Source organism: Portunus trituberculatus, chromosome 40, assembly GCF_017591435.1.
Source record: "Portunus trituberculatus isolate SZX2019 chromosome 40, ASM1759143v1, whole genome shotgun sequence".
In the NCBI taxonomy this organism is placed as follows: Eukaryota; Metazoa; Arthropoda; class Malacostraca; order Decapoda; family Portunidae; genus Portunus; species Portunus trituberculatus.
The window spans coordinates 4,629,132-4,647,500 of NC_059294.1; the positions used below are offsets into that span (position 1 = coordinate 4,629,132).

General features: G+C 40.1%; 1 protein-coding gene across 9 annotated transcripts in view; it reads left to right on the top strand.

Moving 5' to 3' along the window:
* LOC123516108 (tensin-1-like) overlaps nt 1-18,369 on the top strand; it is a 400,888-nt gene that overhangs the window by 244,948 nt on the left and 137,571 nt on the right. The window lies entirely within an intron of this gene.

Below are 18,369 nucleotides of genomic sequence, written 5' to 3' on the forward strand. Positions count from 1 at the left end.
CATGGTGATTATTTCTTATCTTTATTTTTCTAATCCTGAAGAACACTTAGTAAATATGTATAAAGTTTTTTACTGCTTGACAAGGGAAAAGGTAAAAATTTCCTTGCGTGAAGGGGAAAAAATGGAAATTTCTTTACTGCGTAACAAAGAAAAATGACGATTGAGTTCCCTTATTGAGACAAGGAAAAAAAATAGAAATATCCTTACTACATGACAAGGAAAAGATCAAAAGCGCCTAACTGCTTGACAAACAAAAGGTAAAAGTTTCGTTACTCATACACGAGAAAAATTACATAGAAATTCCCATACTGCTTCACCAGGAAAACCACGTATACATTTCCTCAACACGTGACAATAAACTGACATGTTAGAGTAGAAAACAAACTACGTGAAATTCAAAACAGCGTCACAAAGAGTTTAGGAAGAGAAAACTATAAAGAAGCGTCTCGTTCTTGTCCAAACTCTTTTTTTTTCTGGTCCTTCCTCTTTTTTCTCTCTACCAAAGACTTCTCGCCTGCCTCGCCCCTTAGCTCCCTTCTTCCGGGAAAAGGGGGAGCGTGGGCGTAAGGAGACGGGAACGAGGAAGGGGGTGTTAGTGGCGCCAGCAAGGAGTGATAATTTATCCAAGTGGCAACAGCGCTCATGATTTAGGGAGAGCATCAAGAGTGAAGGGGAGAGGAGAGGGAAGAGAAGGATGAGGTGCGAAGGAGGGTCGTATCGAGATGAATGAAATAAAGGAGAAAGAAAAATAGTGAAGGAGAGAAGAGAAAAACAATTGGGGAGTCTCTGTCTGTGTGTGTGTGTGTGTGTGTGTGTGTGTGTGTGTGTGTGTGTGTGTGTGTATTTGTGTGAAAAATTACTTGTTTATGATTTACATGGAACTTATTTGGCTGGAATGATAATGGTAACTTGGCTAACAAAAAAAAAAATGTAAACTGAGAACATATAACCAAAGATGAGTCACTAGAATTAATCACGTGAAGACAGTAAACTACACGGAACACTCGACCAAATTCCATGAAGCGTGATGAACTTTCGCAACGCAACGCAATTACTTTTATTTCCAAGATAATCAAGTCATTAGCTAATAAACCAACAATACTAAAACTTGAAAAAAAAACAAAGATCTGAGGAATGTAAAAGGAGTTAAAAGTTACAAAAGTTAGAAAAGCTATGAAACGAAGAGGAAGAAGAGGAGGAGGTGAGGGAGGAAGACGATGACTCAAGGCTGGAAGAGGCAATGAGGCGTGAGGAGAAGGTCCGGAAGGCTGTATGGAGAGAGAGAGAGAGAGAGAGAGAGAGAGAGAGAGAGAGAGAGAGAGAGAGAGACAGACAGACAGACAGACAGACAGACAGACAGACAAACAGACAGACAGACACATGAAAGAGACGAATTTAGAACAAGCTCGGTCCTGACGGCTTGACTGATGAGGCGGCCGCGTGTTGGATGAAGGGGCGTGGAATGAGACACTTTATGAATGGCAGGGACGCAGCGGTGACAAGTGAGGGCCAAGTGTGAAATAGGAAACGATAGCCAAAGAAGGGAAACAAAAAATAGATCATACGTTACCATTATCATCATCAGTTGTCAGTGTTAAGTATTTGAACAGTGCAAATTAGTAAGTCAGATGTCTAACGTTGGTCATTTATTTTTTGTCTCGCGTCTCATGTTTAATTCATCTCCTCATCTCCTTTGTTTTTGTTAACTGCTTTTTTCTTCTTTTTTTTTTTTTTTTTTTGTATACGTCTGTTCTATCAATAACCTTCTAATATCTGTCTCATCCTTTCGTACTGTACCTAAATTGAAATTATTTTATATCGAAGGACATTTTAAACTTCTCTTTATTTTTTCTTATTCTGTTATTATCTTTACTATTACTACTATCATGGTCATTGTAGTTGTTGTTGTTATTGTTCAGACATTCAGATAAGTTGGAGAAGGTAAGAGGAAACACAGGCGTTGAGAGTTGAGTTTCTTTCACATTTTTTTCGCTACTGCAGGACATTGGAACTGAAGAATCGGGAGTACACTCAACTCCCAACACCTCGCATTTCTCTCACATTCCTCTCCAGTAGTAGTAATATTAGTGGTAGTAGTAGTAGTAGTAGTAGTAGTAGTAGTAGTAGTAGTAGTAGTGATAATAATAGTAGTAGTAGTAGTAGTAGTAGTAGTAGTAGTAGTAGTAGCAGCAATAGTAGTACACAATGCCCCACATGCATAAAGAAAGCAGATCACATTGTTTATGGTTAATTTATTCATATTTCACTGTTTTGTATTATCCGAAATAACTTTTTTTTCTTTCGAACATTTTGACCAACATACTCTATTTCATTGCCTTCTGTGTTTGCTTTCTAATGCACTTTTGAATCCACCAGACGATCATGTTCATGTTCAGATGTCACACATATCCATTATCCTTTCAGTCTTCTCAGAGGAAGGAACACGCGTACAGTAAGTGATGATACAAACTTACGAAAAAAAAGTAATAAAGTAACGATATGTTGAAGCATTGAAGAAAAACACTGATGGCGATGGTTTAGTTGATAAAGAAATACAATGTCAGTGTTTCTCAAAGGCTGAACGTTTTGAATGAGCTGCAAGAGGGAAAAAGAAAATAGCCTTAAGCAAATTTTGATGAAAGCAAGTAATGGATGGATGCTATTACATCATACTGCTTGCTTTATACGAACGACCCCTTATGAAATGAAATATGGGGAGTGAAAGGAAGAGGGAGGATGAAGGGAGAGCAGCGTCATCAACATGGTTATGAAGGGAAAAATAGTGACAGATCTGCATATTGCCTCAACTTGCCTGCGTTATATTACCGTGTGTGTGTGTGTGTGTGTGTGTGTGTGTGTGTGTGTGTGTGTGTGTGTGTGTGTTCATGCACTGTGATATTTCTGTATATAAGCCTGGAATGCACAGCTGCCAAACAAACAAAAGAGAGGCGGGAATAAAAGCAAAAGAAGCGGAAGGAGAGAGCGAGGGGAAAGACGAGGGAGGGGTGAGAGGGAAGAAGACAGGCGAAGGAAATGACTGCGACAAAGAGGGACCGCATGAGTCACCATGAGGGGAGATGGAAAATGGAGGAGAAGGGAGACACGTAGGAGAAGGAGAAGGAGGAGGAGAAGAAGGAATGGGGAGAGGCCAGGAAAAAATGTATGGAGAAATAATAGAATAGCTTGGTTTAAAGAGGGAGAACACAAAGATAGATAACGCAAAGAAAGAAGGAATCAAGAAAGGAAGGCAGCTGAAGGTCATGAGGAAATTGATAAAAAAAAAAATAGAATGTGTAAAACGGAAGTGTAAAGGATGAATAAGGAACGGGGAGAGGAAGGATATTGGAATAAAGTAAAATAAAAAAGTAAGAAAAATGTAAAAATAAACAGAGGAAAGAAAAAAAATATTGAGAAAGCAAAGGGAAATCAAACAAGACAGTGTTGACCGTCCATGGGGAAGAAAGAAAAATTCCTTACTGAAAGAGTAATATATAAAGACTAGAATGTAAGTGAAAATGGATTTGTAAGGGGGATGACAAAATAAGACCATTATCTTTGTAGGGGAGAGAAGAAACGTGAAGATAACTGCATTACTGATGGTTGAACATAGGATCTTATTCGTAAACATTACTATATCTTGTATCAACTACGTACTTCCATTATGTTCTTATGCAAATCAGTGGTATTTTGAAGGTTATAGCCATGATATTAATGGTAGGTTAAGGATGTTTGTACTTCATTAAAGGGAAAACTAACCTAAGCAAAATGATATGGTAATCAGTACTGTCTTCAAGTGTGTATCCATGACGGTTCGAGTTAGTTTGATAACGATTCTACTTATCAAATAGAAAACTAACCATAAAATCCTGACTCATCTTATCCGTGGCCTTTGAAAATAGTCATTATGAGAGAACGACATATTCTTCTAGTAATATATAAAAAGACAACTTTGTGGCGTAGTGAGACATGGAAGCATAGTAGTGGAATGAAACAGTCAGGAGGGAGAGAACGATAAAGCCAGGAGATGAAGGAGGTGTGACTGCATAAACTGAAAGGCGTAATGTGTAGGAAAACTTTGGATAGATGTGACAGTTAAGAGAAAAGTACGCATTTATTATTCTTCTAAAAATATACAACTGCGTGGGTTATGAGGCAAAAACTGAAGATAAACTCGTACATTTTGTGGAAAAGGAAAGGAAAGTTGCAGAGAGAAACTCCAAGAAATAGAGAAGAAAGAAAGACCAAGAAGAACAAGATAAAGACGGATAGATTAAGACCACAGCGAAGGGAGAAACTCGGAGGAGAAGGAACACGAAGAAAAGAGGAGCAGAGGAATCAGTAGAAGGCGGAACAAATGTCTTACTAACGCGCATTTACAAAGCCTAACGAAACTCATAAATAGGTGGGGGGAATCTGACAGAGGGAAAGAAAGGGAAGTACAGACAGACGAAGGAACGAAGGAAGAGAGATGAGGAGGTTAAAGGAGAGGAAAGACAGAAAGAGAGAGAGAGAGAGAGAGAGAGAGAGAGAGAGAGAGAGAGAGAGAGAGAGAGAGAGAGAGAGAGAGAGAGAGAGAGAGAGAGAAAGAGTTGCCAGTTAAAGGAGAGAGGACTGGTAGCGTAGACAGGAATGCAGAGAGCTTGATAAAAATGCTTGGGGCAGAAAACATGATGAATTATTGTATGCCTTAAAGTGAATTATGCAAGCATGAAAGAATTCTGGTTTGGAAGGAATACTTAAAGAGAAAAAAAAACTGTAGTGATAAAGGAGATGGACAAAGAAAATACATAAAAATAATGAGAGAGAGAGAGAGAGAGAGAGAGAGAGAGAGAGAGAGAGAGAGAGAGAGAGAGAGAGAGAGACCAAAACGAAAGACTAGAAGGAAGACGAGGAGTAGCGAGGGAATAAGATAAAGGCGGTGGAGGAGAAGTAGCAAATGAAGGGAGAAGGAGGAAGAGAGAGAGAGAGAGAGAGAGAGAGAGAGAGAGAGAGAGAGAGAGAGAGAGAGAGAGAGAGAGGAGAGCGATGCGGGGGTAGGAACAGGGAGCCGAGGGGGTTAGAGAGGGACTTGGAGTGGAGCTGTAAGAGGGAGAGGATGTCTGTGATGTATTAAGGAGTGTGGAGGGCTACTGCGTTATGTGCTCTCCCGCTGACGACCCGCTGAGATTGGTGAAGGAAGGTAGTGGTGGTGGTGGTGGTGGTGATGGTGGTGGGAAGAGTAGTAGTAACAGTTGTAGTGGTGATGGTGTTAATAGAAGTTGTGTTAGTAGTTGATGGGGCTTGTTGTTGTGGTGGTGCTGGTGGTGGTGTTGGTGGTGGTGCTGCTATTGTTCTTGTTGTTTTTGTTATTGTTGTTGTTATGTTGTGGTTGTTGGTGTTGTTCATCTTTTCCTTCCTAACATTGCTGGCAACGTTATATATATATATATATATATATATATATATATATATATATATATATATATATATATATATATATATATATATAAATTTGTTTATTTATTTATTCATCTATTATTTTTTTCTTATCTTTTTATGGCCAGCAATGTGTTAGTTTCAGCAGACTCGACGGAAAATCTCATGTGACAAGAAGTTTTCGAAAATGCTGACGGTCATTTTTCATGTGATGGCGTGCGACAGCTTTGCGTGCCTGCATTGTTCAGAGAGGGAGATGCTAGTGCAGCTCAGATATCCATTAGATCAAGGTACGAATATGTGATATTTAGCACATATTTGTTCCCTCCGCCTAATTGCCTTCTGTTCTCCCTGCATTCACATTTAATTACCGCTGTATTTAATGTATTTATCTGTTTATTCATCCATCTGCAAGCATATATATATATATATATATATATATATATATATATATATATATATATATATATATATATATATATATATATATATATATATATATATATATATATATATATGTGTGTGTGTGTGTGTGTGTGTGTGTGTGTGTGTGTGTGTGTGTGTGTGTGTGTATTATGACTGTCTATCTATCTATCTATCTATCTATCTATCTACCTATCTATCTATCTATCCATCTGTTTATTTTATATGTGTCTGTCTATTTATTTATCTCATTGTCTATTTGTTTACTTGTTTCTTTTTTCTGACATTTTTTGTTCATATATTCATTTGCATTTCCTTTATTTTCCTTCCAGTCCTTTTTTTTTTTCTTTTTCTCTATTCACTTACAGTTTTAGTTTGGGAGGGCAACGCTCGACACCTGCAGGCTGGACTCTTTATTCGCTCTTGATGTTTATTATTTGCAAGCTCATCATTAAAGGAATGTCTTTTAATCGGATTACCAAGAAAGCTAAAAAGGTAATATAATTAAGATCATAATGCAAAAATTCCCTGAGCTGACCTTTTTTTTTCTTTAGGCTCGCAAGAGACGCTGAATAAAAGTGTTGTAAGAGCTCAGAGGGAGGTTGACGCTCCCTTCCAAAATTTTACATAAGAAAGCAACTTTATAAAATATGTTGAAGTTTATATCAGGGTGGTGGACTGGCGGCCATTGAGCACCGGCGTATATCAGAGAGAGAGAGAGAGAGAGAGAGAGAGAGAGAGAGATTGGGCGAGCGGGAATGTTCTGTGTGTGTGTGTGTGTGTGTGTGTGTGTGTGTGTGTGTGTGTGTGTGTGTGTGTGTGTGTGTGTGTGTGTGTTAGCGCACTATCTTGCATACGTGCCCATGTCTCAGTGAGTGAAAATGAAGACGAAAGGCGCAGGCAGGACATCCTCAAAGCTGACGTTAGCGAAATTTTAATAAGTCTTCGGAAAAATATATAAGAGGCAGCAACGTGAAAGACACTTTTCATATTTTCGCCCAGCTAAGTCCCATCGCTCGTTAATGATGACGTGGCTGTTGTGGCTCCTGACGGTACGCTGCCTGACGGTACGATGCCTGACGGTACGATGCCTGACGGTATGATGCAGCTTCACGATAATGATGTTCCTTGCTCCACTGCTGATATTTTGTTGTGTATTTTGAAATAAGGTAGGGAGAACGTTTCTGGTCCTCGAATAGAATGTGAAGTATTTTTTGTGCTTTTATTCTTTTTTTTTTTACTTGCTAGACAATGTTTGTTTTATGCAGTAAGTTTGCTTCTCTTATTTGCATGTTTGTTTTGTGTCTTCGCAAATAATGCACAACGAGCTGCGCTTCCCTCATACAGTGCCGTTGTCAGTGTAACTTTCTCATACAAACAAAAAAAAATATAGTAATTAATTCAAATATCCGAAAAGCACTTCGAAATTTTCCTCCTTCCTGGAAGAGGATAGAAAAAAGATAACCTTTGCTTCACTTGAGCTCCTTAATTAATCCCAAAGTTTAGAACGTACAGCTCAAGTTGACACCCGGCGGGGGAATATTTACACTGGCCAGGTGGGCGGAGAAGAGGCAGCAGAGAGGGGAAGGAGACTCAGGAGACCCACATATTTCTTAGGGAGCCTTGGAGAGGGTATGAGAGGAGCGCTGCTGGATGAGGGGTGGATTGGGGACAGACAGGACTGGAATTCATGGAAAAGAAAGTTTAATAAACCATCTTGAAAGTTTTGCTCCCTTTTCTTCCCGCGGATCAAGGTCAGGCCATCTCCAGGGAACATCTTGAAGACATTTAAAAGTCTATGAAGAGCGAAAATATCATGTGTAAACCGCACCAATAACAGGAAGAAAAGAGAGTGAAAGAATACAGGAGGACATTAATAGGAAAATAATATAAAGATAAACAGAAATAATCAATGTCGATTTTGTTATCTACGTGTAAGACAGAGCAATAATAGGAAGAAAAGATTGTGAAAAATAGTGAATGCCATAGAGGGAAAAATATATAGGTTTGATAGGTTTGAAATAAGAAAATAAACATGAAAACCAAAAATATTATGTTTAAGGCAGAGCAAAAAGAGAAAAAAAGGATATTAAAAGATTGTGGGACGCCATGGAGTGAGAAACGTATGAAATATAAAAATAATAGAGAGAAGAGACATGAACAGTGTAAATATTATCTATAGGGGAGAGCAATGTAACAAAGAAAAGATGGTGGAGAAAACATGACGCCATAAAGCATAGCATGTATACTAAGGGGATAAGAAAATATTGTGCCTCTTTACAATCTAGTATGAAAGGAATATGATATGATAGGCATTTAAACTGAACTGCTTTTGAAACTGAGACGATACTTTTCTTTTGACAGAGAGCCTTCCTGCGACCACCGAGAAATTACTATTTGCATAGACGAAAAAGAAGTGGGAGCAAGTACACATATTTTGATTCTTCATTAACTAAACATTAGAGACGTTCGCATATTTCAAAAGGAAAAAAAAGAAAAAGCTTGGGTTTATCCAGTATGTATTTCGAGCATGTGAGTTTTGATATTAGATTCATATGTCTCAGGGAAATAGCTCGATCGTCCATAGTTTCATAAGATACTAATGATGCAAAACTGTATATATAAAACAAACGTAGATGATAGTGCTACTGTTTTTGATGCAGTGGGTATGAAAACAACTTAGGTACACAATGACACAAAGGTATGTTGGTGCAATGAGAGAGAGAGAGAGAGAGAGAGAGAGAGAGAGAGAGAGAGAGAGAGAGAGAGAACGTGTTAACTATTCATTGGGAGAGAGAGAGAGAGAGAGAGAGAGAGAGAGAGAGAGAGAGAGAGATTCGAGCTCAATTCATTGCGTAATCTGAATAATTTTTACAAGTAAAGAAATACTCGTTCAAAGAAAGACTAGAACGAACTAGAGTGTTCTTTGCATAATTTGCCAACGAGATTTCGCACACGAATGAATGGTGAAATCTTTTCTGAAACTTTGGAGGTGTTATTTGAACTATAGGACAAATTGCAAGTCATGACCTGCGTCTTTGCAAGAAAGTGGGGAAAGAGAGTCCTGTTAGCTGAAACTTAAACGAGCAGGATTCACGGAAACGGGAATATAATGATGGGAAAGCAAGTTAACATAGTGGAGAAGTGTGATATAAGAGACATTCCCTAAGGAGGTGGAAAGACATGAGAGGAATATTTTGGCAGAGCACCAGCTTCACTTCACACACACACACACACACACACACACACACACACACACACACACACACACACACACACACACACACACACACACACACACACACACACACGAGGCATACTCCATACAGGGACTGAACGAGACCTGTGTGTAAAGAACGTGCTTGTGTCGTGTACCGTGTGCCTGACATGAGAGACTGTCAGCTAAACGTGTCTCAAGAGGCAGCCTTTTCTTCTCAGGGATATTTTCCTTGATGAAAATAAGTCTTGTTGAAGTAAACTATGCTACGTCAGGCTCACGAGATTTTTTCCTTGAAGTGAACATAAAATTGGAAGTTGATATAATGTTATAGACAGCTTGTCGTTATTAGAAGAAAAAAGTCGAAAGATGGAGACTATTTATAATCCCTGCTATCATTATTGTTCTATTAGTTATCATATTGTTGTTATCATCACTGTTTATCATCCTCTAATTTACGATCGTTACCTTCATATGTACTTTCTATCGTCGTCGTCATCGTTCCTATCATCATCATCGTAAATGCCTTCACCTGTCAATTCTGGTCAGGCTTTAGAATGAACGACACAATTCAGTTTCATTTTCTGCTGACATTTCCTCATCAAATTCATTTATTTATTCATTTATCTATTTTTTCTTCAGTATGAACGGCTTTGAACTACCTATTTTTGCCCCTTTTCCCCTATTTTTGTTCGTCTGATATCTTCTGTTTATCTTCGTAAGTGTTTCTAACCTTGAAATATGTTAGGATGTGGTTCCTTTGTTCCTCTTCTCTCACGCAACAAGTCATTTCCACTCCTCACTGTAATATGAACGGATTGATTTGCACACGAACACAGAGCGAAATGAAAGACACACATGGAGTAACAAAGACGTAATACAAGAGATAGGAAGGACATGAGAGGTAGAAATGTAGACGATAAACAGAGCAGAACATGAGTGGCTGAACTGAACGAGATAAAATGATGAGAGAGAGAGAGAGAATTCAGTCAGTTACTCATTAATTCACACGAAGAATGAGGCAACTATTTGTATGCTTGGGAAAGAGAATGAGTGACTGGGATATAGAGGAAGGCTGTGTGTTGGCAGTGCTCTGTGGGTGGAGGGAATCACAGGCCGGGAGGGAAGGAAAGGGAAAGGAAGGCAAGGGGAGGGATGGTGGTGGTGGTGGTGGGTGGTGGTGGTGGTGGTGGCTGAAGAAGAAAACGAGGCAGCAATGTCTATAAGAGGATCTGAGGCGACTCCTTCCTGGAAATGTTACATGAACCCATTTCTACCTTCCTAACCCTCCTCTCCTCATCCTCTTCATCCTCCTCCTCCTCCTCCTCCTCCGTCTCTTTTTCTTTTTCTTTTTTTCTCCTTCTGTACCTCCTCCTCTTCTTGGCCATCCTTCCTCATTCTCTTTGTCTTCCTCCCCGTACTTCCTCTTCTTCTTCTTCCCTTCCTCCTCCTCCTCCTCATCATCCTTTTCCTCTATCTCCTCTTTCCTCTCCTCCTCCTCCTCCTCCTCCTCCTCCTCCTCCTCCTCCTCCTCCTCCTCCTCTCCTCTTCTTAGCTATCCTCCCCCATTCTCTTTGCTCTCTTCCCCGTTCTTCCTCCCTTCCTCCTCCTCCTGCTTCTCATCCTCCGCCACCTTCTCCTCCTCCTCTTTTCCTCCTCTTCCTTTTCCTCCTCCTCCTCCTCCTCCTCCTCCTCCTCCTCCTCCTCCTCCTTTTTCTCCTTTTTTTTCTTCCTCTTCTCCTTTCCTCTTCTTAGCTATCCTCTCCCACTCGCTTTGTCCTCCTTCCCGTCCTTCCTCTTTTCCTCCTCTTCCTCCTGCTCCTGCTCCGCATTCTCCTCCTCCTCCTCCTCCTCCTCCTCCTCCTCCTCCTCCTCCTCCTTGTCATCGTCGTCTTCTTTCTTTCGCAAGTGACCTCCATTAATAAATGAAATTAAGTTTACTGATGAAAGTAAAGTAGGTCGCTCATAAATCATAATACTGAGGAAAAGGTGAGAGTGTGAGAGAGGAAGAGGAAGAAGAGGAGGAGGAAGAGGAGGAACAAGAGGAGTAAGAAGAGCAGGAGGAAGAGGAGGGAGAAGAGGAGGCAATAGTTTAAGGTCGGTGTGTCTCACTGCGTCATTCCTCGTGCTCTTATTAGAATTCATGCTCTCTACTTTTTTTTTTTTTTTTTTTTTTTTGTCCTTGTTTTTATCTTCTCGTTCATCCACTTATCTTTGCCTTCCTCCTCTGTTTACCTTCTTCCTGTTCCTCCTGCACCTTCTCGTTGACGTTGTTGTGTTCGTCCTCCTTTCTCTTATTCCTTTCTACTTCTCTTTTTCCTTCTTACTCTTCTACAGTGTTATCATGGTTTTTTTTTTTTTCCTTGTCTTCCTCCTCTGTTTATGTTTTTTTCTGTTCCTCCTGCACCTTCTCGTTGACGTTGTTGTCTTCGTCCTCCTTTCTCTTATTCCTTTCTGCTTTTCTTTTTCCTTCTTTACCCTTCTACAGTGTTATCATGGTTTTTTTTTTTCTTGTTTTCCTCCTCTGTTTACGTTTTCCTGATCCTCCTCCATCTTCTCGTCCTGTCTTCGTCCTCCTTTTCTTATTCCTTTTTGCTTCTCTTTTTCCTTCTCCTTCTTATCCTTCTACAATGTTACCATGGCTCTTCTTTTAGTACTCAGTGTAGGATATTCATACAAACAGTCTCGTAAGGAGCGTATGGTCTGTTGTTATTTGTCCTCTCTTTTTTTAATCCTTTGTATTCTTCTTCCTCCTCCTTTACTCAGATCATATAGGTTTTATTGACTGATGGAATACATAAGATGCATAAATACTTTAATGAATGATCCAATTATATGCATAACTTTGGTTACAAATGCTACTTAAAAATGAGACATATATGACTAACTTAAGAACTTAACGTTAATATAAAAATCAAAACTGTCTGGAGATCTATAGGTAAGATAAACATGCCATAATATACTATATGGTGCCTTTTCTTCCTCGTGTTGGGTTGGGAGAAGCCTTCGTCCACATTAGCTTATTTTTCTCGGTGGTCAGAAGGAAAGAGTCTTACAGTATGGTCGCCACACACAACTTCGTATGAGGTCCAACAGGTGTGCTGCTGTGTGTTGCTTGTTTCTTTTTTGTTAGTCCTCCGCCTTCTCTTCCTCCTCCAGCTCCTCCTCCTTCTGCTTCTTCTCCTCCTTCTTCTTCTTCTTCTTCTTCTTCTTCTTCTTCTTCTTCTTCTTCTTCTTCTTCTTCTTCTTCTTCTTCTTCTTCTTCTTCTTCTTCTTCTTCTTCTTCTTCTTCTTCTTCTTCTTCTTCTTCTTCTTCTTCTTCTTCTTCTTCTTCTTCTTCTTCTTCTTCTTCTTCTTCTTCTGCTGCTGCTGCTGCTCCTCCTCCTCCTCCTCCTCCTCCTCCTCCTCCTCCTCCTCCTCCTCCTCCTCCTCCTCCTCCTCCTTTCCATCTTCTCTTCCCTTTAGTTTGCTTACTTTGAGTACGAAAGAACTTCTTGGTCCCCTTTCGTTCCCTCCTCCTTCCCTTTCCCCTCCTCCTTCTCCTCCCCTTCGTTTCTTCTTACTTTTCCTACCTTGCTGCTCCCCTTCCCCCGTGCCTCCCCCTCCCCGTTAACAGGTCCCCAGAGTCCTCTAAGATTCACCTGAGGCGGAGGAGGTCAGAGATATTGTTTCCCGGCGAGTGGAAGAAGAGAAAGGTATGGGAAGGAGGGATGGAAAAGGAGGAATAGGAGGCCGGAGAATAGGAGGGACGAAGAAGACGAAGAAAGAAAAGAAGAGGAGCATCATCATCATCAGCATCATCATCATCATCATTAACATTAACTGCATGCTGCAACAACAACAAGAACAAAAATAACATTAACAGAAAGAGGAGGATGAGAAGAGCAAGAAGAAGAAAGAGAAAAGAAAAAAAGAAGAGGATAAAGAAAAGAGGATATAGAAGAAAAAGAAAAATAATAAAAAGAAAAGAAGAAGAAGAAGAAGAAGAAGACAAAACAAAAATGAGAGGGAAGAAAATAATTAAAATATAATGAATGACAACACAAATGTATAAAGAAAATAAAAGAATGAGTGGGGCAAAGAATACAGATTAGTGTGAGAGAGAGAGAGAGAGAGAGAGAGAGAGAGAGAGAGAGAGAGAGAGAGAGAGAGAGAGAGATGGGAGGAAAGAAAGAGTACATGCACAGAAGAGGAACAAGAATGAAAGCTTCAAGTTCTGAGAATGGCGTATAGAGTAGAGGGTAACCAGGTTCTCAAGCTGTCCTACTCTCGAGAGACAGAAAGTGATGAATAAAAGCAGAGTGCGTTTTGGGATCCACTGTGAAGGGAAACACAAGACGAAGGGGGAGAGGGAAGCAGGCAAGAGGACAGGAGAGGAAAAGGTATTGAGTTGAAAAAAATATAAGGATGAAAAGGGAAACATAGAGAGAGAGAGAGAGAGAGAGAGAGAGAGAGAGAGAGAGAGAGAGAGAGAGAGAGAGAGAGAGAGAAAGTACTTGAAGACAAAAAAAAATAGGAAAGGTAGCGGCAGAAGGTAGGCTTTGGGTACAAACACACTTATCCAGTTCTTATCTTGAATATTAACTTCTATTCCCTCTCCTTCCATTCTCGCTTGAGTGGTGCCTCCGACGGAAACGGGAGCTACTATTAAATGTGCTATTAAATCCTGCTAAGAGTACTCTGGAGGTCCCACATAGGAGATAACCTTATACTTGTGTGTGAAAGACCTTTTTCACTTTTTTTTTCTTTTTTTTCCTTTTCCGTACGCTATTCTTGGTTCTCGGTAATGGTTGTGTACACTGGTGGAGATTTATGCTCAGCGATTCTCTGTGTTGTTGTTTATCTCTTGGCGGCACAGCGGGTGACTTGAGATGTTGCCTGCAGCGGCTGCCCGTGGCGGCGCCTGGCACTGCGAGTGTGTGTGTATGTGTGTGTGTGTGTGTGTGTGTGTGTGTGTGTGTACCACCTAGGGAGTGTTCTGTGAGGAGGTGATGAGGGAGGGTAGGGGACCAAGCTCATCTGTTTGTCTCCTTTTTTGTCCCTCTGTTATATATATATATATATATATATATATATATATATATATATATATATATATATATATATATATATATATATATATTATGGATAGGTGGGTGAGTAGGTGTCTCTTGGTGGATGACTGTGCGTGCGTGCGTATGTGCTTTTTCTTTCGCTTTGATCTTTTTTTCAATTTTCTCCTGAAAGTTTCTTTGATGTCTTCTTTCCTTCTGGTCTTGCATTGTTTTGCTTTTTGCCACGTGTGTGTGTGTGTGTGTGTGTGTGTGTGTGTGTGTGTGTGTGTGTGTGTGTGTGTGTATGTGATTGCACGCGTGCACTCCAGCAGCACGTAATGCATTTGAATCTAAGTTTGCAATCCAGGGTTTCTTCACGGTCATCGTTCTTATTGATTTCTTACAATGCTGATATTTAATACATCAGATTATGCTGATAAAAGTGATGCAGAAGTAGTTGTTGTAGTTAAAATATCCATCTTTCGAATCTCCGACCCTCTTGAGACTTCTGAGGATGCACGCAAGCATTGGCAGTGACTCGTGTCATTGAAGCTGTGCCTTCGTTGTCAGGCAGGTGCAGCAGACCGATCTTCCTAGTCTTTATATTTCGTGGGGTTTGCCTTTGGCGTGTGAATTCACATTCAAATAGATGTGAAATAGTTTGCTGAGAACAGCATGTAGGAACTAAAGTAATATTTTTGTTATTATTTATGAATGTAAAATACAAGTTATTCTTCTTTCACAAAAGAAGGAGCACGCACTGGATATACACAAAACATTATAGGTAATGTGTTATTAGTATTCAATCAAATTTATGATTTCGTGACAATTCTTTAAAATCATTGATTATTGTTTTCTTTCTTGTCGTAACATTGTAGCAACACAATAAGACTTGCGGGAACACCGTCAAACATTTTTCTTTCTAGCTACTTGGAGTTCCCTTAACTGTGTGCTATAGCTTCATTTGTTCTCGTTTCTCATAACTATACTTGACGACAACTGAGCCGCTTGTCTTTGTAAATGATGTATTCTTCGTCTACTTTGATTTAAAATATATTCTCTTACTCAGATTCACTCTCATTCTTCCTAAAGCTCCTGTATCATTAGCAAATTGTGTCTGTCTTTGGCGTCTTGGCCCTTTCAAGTTTCTTTTGTTGTACTTTTCCATCGCTGTGCGCGCTTCAAGCCTGCTGCCTTTCTCGCACGGTCTCCAATCACTGCGTGTCTCCTCTTTTCTCCACCTTCCTCATTCAGCATCTTCCACTCACCTTAATCTAAACTTTTTCCCTTCCATCCACCTTTCCTTTAACTTTCTCTTTTGCCCTCACAACCCCTCCGCTAATTTCCTCCTTCATCCTTCCCTTCCTCTCCCCTCGAGCAGCATGACAGGTGACTCTGGCAACAACAAGGAAACAAAGCTCTGTTAAAGAAGGGAAAAATGAACTTCTGGGAATTCCTTTTTCATGGCGCACACCTGTCTGGCAGCACACGTAATGAGAGAAGAGTGTCCTGAAGCCTTACACTGGGATGGAAAATAGCAGTGAATGTTCAGACTCGTGAAATCTCCTGTTATGATTATTGTTATGGTGCGTGGAATTAAGGAAGGCTTTTTATTTGCCATAATTGTGTATCTGTATTTTCTTTCCCTATTGTTATGTTTAAGAAACGTCCTCGGTTCCTTTGATTGGACTGAAAGATACTGTAGATTTCCTAGAGGACGTTAAGAGAAACTTCTCCGATTCTGTTTATCCAGCTGTGCACGTGGCGAGGGCGCGGGAGGGTGAGGCTGGCATCTCGTGGTTCCTCCTAAACCTTTCTTCATCTCCGCGGTCCACTCCCTTGCTTCCTTTTGTCCCTTCCGTCCCTTCCTTCCTTTATTCCCTCAGTAATACCTCTCTCCCTTCCCGCCCTGCCTGGATAAGACACGCCAAAAGAAGATGAGGGTAGGGAAGGCTCGTATTATTCCTGTTCATCGGAGTAATGGTAATGAGTCAGGCTGGGGAAATGGACAACGGACGCTCAAACAGGCGCTCAGTAAATCGTAAAAATATGGAAAATAGCCAAGATAAGTAAAAAAAGAAAAAAAAAAAAAAAAAAAGGAAAAAAAAAAGGAAAAAAAAAAAGTCGGTGGAGAGGATGACGGTAAAGGAACAAGAAAATCTGAAGATAATGTGGCTGGTAATTTTCATAAAGTAATTCATATTTATCTACATAATCACTGAAGGTTTGAATGAAGGTAAAAACAAAAAATTCCAATACAGAACAAGTGATGGGAGGCAACCAAGATATTCCTTGGGACCATAAACAATTATAAATGCAGTGAGAGAAATGGAGAGCAGAAAACTGATTGCCCAAGTTGAAACAGACATACTGATAGTCAGGCAAACAAAGCAATTGACAATCAGATACACGGAAAGATAAACAAATAAACTACAAACATAAAGATGAACTGAAAGATAAAAATAGACACACAGACAGGCATAAAGACAAACATCCAGGGGAAGGACAGAAAACTTTCCGAAATCAGACAGACAGACAAACAAGCAAAAAAAAAAAAAAAGGAAGAGGGAGAAAACAGAGATGAATAAGCTAACAAATATAAAAAAACAGAGAACAAAAAGAAAATTATGGATAAACAGTCAGACAGAAAGACAGACACGTCAGACATATAGAAAGACGGACAGACAGACATATTGACAGACAGACAGAAAGATCGACAGAAGTACCCCCAAATTAACCCTTTCCCTGGACCACCACGAACTCGTAAACAATGGGACTCTCAATCTTGAAATCGGCTTAACGAAGAGGGAGAGATGTAGCAGTAGGGGACAGCAGCAGGAAAAGGAGAGGAGGAGGAGGAGGAGGAGGAGGAGGAGGAGGAGGAGGAGGAGGTAGAGGAGGTAGAGGAGGAGGGAGGAGGAGGAGGAGGAGGAGGAGGAGGAGGAGGAACAAGAGATAGGGTAGACTTGTTCAAATAGACGAGATTTTTTTTTTTTTTTTACTGGCGGAACAAATTGGAAAGAAGAAGAAAAACTACCAAGACAGATGACACAAAACTGTGAGAAGGAACAAAAAAAACGCTCCTAAGTACACATAAGGAAGACAAACGTACAGACAGACATAAACACTAACACACAGACATATAGACGAAAAGACTCACTTTGACAGACAAAAAAAGACAGGCAAATATGTAGATAGACAGACAAACAGACGAATAAATATAAATCTACACAAATAGACTTCCAGACAATAAACCAGCATACACAGACACACATATGGACACACAGACAGACACAGATAGAAACAAAACCAGCAGACAGGCAACGGAAGCAGGAAAGCTCCAGTTCTAGGATAAATATTTGATTGTGACGCAGGTAGGCAGGTATGAGTCGGTAACTGCAATAAATATTTGACGAAAAACATACAGAGAGAGAGAGAGAGAGAGAGAGAGAGAGAGAGAGAGAGAGAGAGTATTAGACCTTTTTATTCGCATTTGTCTCAGCTAGTTATTATACCTCTCTCAAATTTACGTTCCATTTCAAAGTAGGTCACCGTTGTCCTGGTACGAGAAGAAATACAAGTGTTCTTTATATGGAAGGGCAGAGAAAGAACCGTGAAGAGACAGAGACGGACCGATGCAGACACACAGACAGACAAGCACACGCAAATACAGATATACAAAAAAAAGGAAAGAGAGAGAGAGAGAGAGAGTGTGTGTGTGTGTGTGTTGGGTATGTGAGTAGGTATAAGAGGTGTAGCAACAAGGAGGGAATTAGGATGGGAAGGCAGACATGGAGTATGGATAAGAAAGGAGATGTAGCTTATATGAACACGTCACGACTTCTGGCTTGTGATATTTACCCATCAAAATCCCTCGAGTTGACTTGTCACTCTTGCAGTCTGTCTAAACATAAGAGTAGGAAGGCTGCTCCATCAGGTGCATACATATGTACACAGCGCTTACACGTACACTTACATACGTACATACACACTCAACAAATGCTGTAGAGTGCTTGGATCAAAACACCTACAAATGAGCAGGTCAGCCCTAAAATTTGTTCTCCGTGATGAAAGTAGAGAAAACGAGCATTTTATGTGTGACTATTCAATGTGCATATACTCTGGAAAAAATATATATTTAATTGTTGGTATGATCTATAATGCTTTTTCTTCTTCCTCTATTGATTTAACTTTTACTGTGTATATTATTTTTGGTAGTCTATATCCTAAGCTTCACAAAGACCTCGGGTTACGGAAGGGTGTGGCGTGACATGTTGACTG